This window comes from Lactuca virosa, chromosome 7, assembly GCF_052849685.1.
Source record: "Lactuca virosa cultivar CGN04683 chromosome 7, Lactuca_virosa_CGN04683_v6, whole genome shotgun sequence".
Classification (NCBI taxonomy): Eukaryota; Viridiplantae; Streptophyta; class Magnoliopsida; order Asterales; family Asteraceae; genus Lactuca; species Lactuca virosa.
Window position 1 is genome coordinate 191,703,705 of NC_136432.1, and position 4,459 is coordinate 191,708,163.

The 4,459-nt window shown below is 28.9% G+C and overlaps 1 long non-coding RNA gene across 1 annotated transcript; it reads left to right on the top strand.

Annotated features, from left to right (window-relative positions):
* Positions 1-1,006: 1,006 nt before the first annotated feature.
* On the top strand, positions 1,007-2,447 carry LOC145123909 (uncharacterized). Its single transcript, XR_013715406.1, has 3 exons — positions 1,007-1,213; positions 1,638-1,716; positions 2,189-2,447. It is a non-coding gene; the product is annotated as an uncharacterized LOC145123909 (long non-coding RNA).
* Positions 2,448-4,459: the final 2,012 nt, after the last annotated feature.

Below are 4,459 nucleotides of genomic sequence, written 5' to 3' on the forward strand. Positions count from 1 at the left end.
ATCCCTACCTCGAACGGGTGCTTCCTTCTCCTTTCAATCCCACCACCATTGCACCACCAGTGATCTATCCATCATCTGAAAACCCTAGAGACCACCATCTCTAACACCACTCACCCCTCTCTGAAATACCTAGAGACGACATTTACTGTCATCTCTTCTAACTAGCTCCCACCTTCTTCTCTCTAAACTCCCTAACCCTAAATCGGATTTGGCAGTTTTAGGGCTCGATTTGAAGCTCAACCTCCTTTATTGTCTGCATCTCTGCCATCCCGACGAAGAACATATCAAAAGAGACCCATGATTTTTTTTTACTCCCCCCTTGTGCCCGAATACCATTCGACACCCACACATCAAACATGCTCTCTGGTTCAAACTTCCAGCCACTTCAGCGTGTTCCTCCACCACTCCATGGAATTCCTCTGTCAGAGCCACCAATTCATCGCCTTCCTTCGCCAGCAGCGCCGCCGGTAAGCTTCTCTTATTTTTTTTTGGTTTATATTTTGGTGTTTCTTTCTCATTTGGTCATATTTTAAATTGGAATTCCAGGTAAGTCCAATATTTGAACTTTAATGTATTGTGACTGAATCTTATTTATTCTATTTGCATCTTTTTTTCATTCAGTTTTGCTTCAAGTTAACAAGATTATACTTTGTATTGTTTACAAACTTGCAGGTTTACCATATGCCTATAATATGATGCAATTCAGGTCACATTAGCTTTATATATTGCTAAAAAATGCTTCTACTAATGGTGGATTGTGTTTATATTCCTTTAACTATAAGTCTGTATGTCATTTGGATGCAGGGCTGTGATATGTGTCTTAATAAAAAAAGGAAAGTAATCTATTTATGACCATCCTAACATTTTAGATGGATATGGTATTCACATTGTCAATTCAACCTCAAGTTCTTTCCTAAAAAACAAGGATAGTTTTTTCCTCATCGTCTATGTGTATTTATGTATATTTGTGTGTGTTTGTGTGTATCTGTGGGTAGTTGAATATTTATGTGGGTAGCTGAATATCAAGCACAAATTTTTTGCTAGATTGTTTCTAGATTTAAACCTTTTCTTAAATATTTCTTGAAAATAAGATTATCGAGATAAATATGAAAACATTCATATATCACAGTTAAGTTGAAAGAGGTGAATGTCACAAAGGAGAAAGTTCAAGCTAATAAGAAAGAACCAACATGCTGCTATTTCACATTTACAGGTAAATTAAAAAAGAAAAATTCACATGTAAGCTTTAGAGATGAATGTCACCTATTAATCTATTTTTTTGCTATCATTTCAACATGTTCCTGTTTTCTGGTTACCAACAGTCAGCATGTTTTGTGTTTTTGTTGAAAGGTTCATTTTTTGTGTATACCAAATGACTACTAACATATGTAAAACTCAATAGTGTTTTTCACTTAATCCCTGTTTCAAAACTCAATAGTGTGTTCAAATATTTAGTCAAATGTTGGTTAAATTCTTTATTTGCTAACTTGTGCTATTCTTTTTAGGAAAACAGTGTTAGTCAATTTCCTTTCTCTATTAGATAATAGATACAAATAATGATACTCTAATCTCCTATACTATTTTCTATAATCTCCTATACTATTTTCCTAATTCATCAATGTTTTTAAATTTTGCAGGTGTGTTGATGGTCGTTTTGAGTGAATATAGTCATAACGGTCAGCTCAAATCACGTTAGTTATTTCTCTATTAACATAGGTACGCTCTCTTATTACTAACCTATCACTAACTTAAGAAGAATCTCCTATATAAACTAAATGAATGAAAGTATGGTCTTATTTATTTCTTTAACCCATTTGTTTAGGGCTAATTGCAAGAAATGCAATAAACTTTTATTTATCTGTGTTTTATAACATTTTGTTTTTATTTTCTTTCTATTACAACATGTGTACTTTCAATTTCATTATTATTAAACGACTTTACTTTGAAAACAAACCCAATACTTTCATGATTTTTCTTATTAGAACATTATACTTTTAAAAGTTTATCCAATTATATTTGTGATAATTGCTTTGTAATCGGTTCACATTGTTATAATTGGGTAGATTATTCAAAGTGAAATACTCTAATTTGAAAAAGTGAAAGTAGGATGATATAACTCGAATCAATGAAAATAACTTCCTATTACTTACACTTGACACTTATTATTTGATTGGTGTTTATACTGCAGGAGTACCCACTCCCACTTGAGTTGTATTTTGACAAAAATGAGCTAAAGATGCACCCCAAGTACAATAGTGACAACAAAGATCAACAGAGGCTATTCAATCCCCATTATTTTGTCGTCATTTGGGCTTATGCATGATTTTGCTAGAAAAAGGACAAGTAAATTACAAAAACAATCCTTTTGGTATGTACCTTTTTGATTTAATCTTTATGTTTCGATGCAACAAATAATTGTTTTAGACAAAATCATAACTTTTATCATAAACACCACATGGGCCAATTTTGTACTTTATTAAAAAATATTAAAATTTGGAGTTCTAGATGATGTTTTTATGTTATGAATTAGCTAGCATACCTATATGTGAGATTAGTGCAATGTTTCCATAAATGTGACGCAAATATTAACAATTCTATTTCGTTGTCTAAAGTTTATTACATTCTTACAATTTAATTATAGTTTAAAATACATTGTTAATTCAATATACATGTTATAGTGTATATGCTATGAATGTTGAATTATTTCAAGGATTTTGGCCTGATTTTGCTATTGATATATTCCCTTTTTGTGTGTGGAATTTATATTATCTTTTACAAATCCAATTTTGCTTTTGATATATTCCCTTTTTGTGTGTGAAATTTATATTATCTTTTACAAATCCAGTTATTTATGTTATCTTCATTTGTTAAAAGGAATAACAAAAATATTTAAGTTTCGATCTCATCTTGGTGGATATGATTGTTATATCAAATTATTGATGAATGATTTATATGGAAGTTTTGGTGCCGGTTCTTTTGGCTTAGTAAACGAAAATGACAAGGTTTCTTATTCTGTAATTAATGAATATTAAAGGAAAATTATTATTAGAATTATTAATTCACTTATAAGGTCTTTTAAAGCTATAATTGTTTTATGATTTTATTTAGTTCAAACAACAACATATATATAAAATTGTTATTATACGAATGAGATTAACTTCATGGTGATTTTGAAAACAAATAAGGTTAAATACTTGAATATAATGATCCAAGACCATCACCTTAGATTGTCATTTTAAGAAATTTAATATTTATTTATCAGTTAAATGAAAAACTATCTTCTATTTATTCACATGTTTGGGAATCATAAGAAATTATGACTAATTTGATGGAAATCACCCTATCTCTTTTACTTTTACGAAGTCTTAAGTCGAATGAAGTTGTGGATCCATTTATTAATCATTAATCTAAAACAACTTATTTTTATTTTTAATTTAAAACAACGTACTTTTATATTTAACCAAAGAAAAATCGTATTTTTATTTGTAGCTCAAAACAAAATATTTTAAATTTTAACCAAATTTGCAACACGTATTTCTTTAAAAAACCATTTTAGCAATGATTTTTTTTATCTCGAAATAACACGCCGACAGAAAGCTAATTGTCGTTGTCAACAAATCACCAAAAAAGCCTATTTGTCGTTATCACGTTGTCGCATCGCACGGGTAACACTTATATTTTGTGTCGCCTTGATAATGAATCATATTAATAACTGTTTAGATGTATTAAACTATTTGCGTAAAAGAACTAACCGTCTCTACAAACTAATTTCTGGAAAAAAAAATTCGCACCCGACGCTTGGCGCGGGTAAACGACTAGTATATATATATATATATATATATATATATATATATATATATATATATATATATATATATATATATATATATATATAGATATATATATCAGTAACTTATTATTTTATATGAGGAAAGTAATAATTATAATAGGGCAACATTATCGAAAAATAAATTCTTGAATTATTTTTGGAGGGAAAAAAACCGGGATCATTAAAAAAAATTATTTATGGAAAATACAAATTTAAATTGGGTGAAATTATGGATGAAATTAATGACGATTAAATTGGTAGGTTACGCTGAATCCGATTTTGGAAAGTTTAAATTTGATATTGCGCGGAAGTTATCAAAATAATTGTTTTTATGGATATAAGAGAAATACAAACTTAAATTTGATAAAAGAATGCGTAAAAATAAATGGTTGAAATATTTTTGGAGGGAAAAATCGATATCATTAAAAAAATTTATATATAGGAAATACGAATTTAAATTTAGTGAAACTATAATGAAATTAATGACGATTAAATTTGTTGGTTACGATCGAAATCCGATTTTGAAAATTTTGAATTTGATGAAGGAAATGTGTAAGTCGTCAAAATAGAAAATTTTAAACGCGGAGAAACATATAAAAAATACATATAAAGTTATAAAAAGTCGAAAAA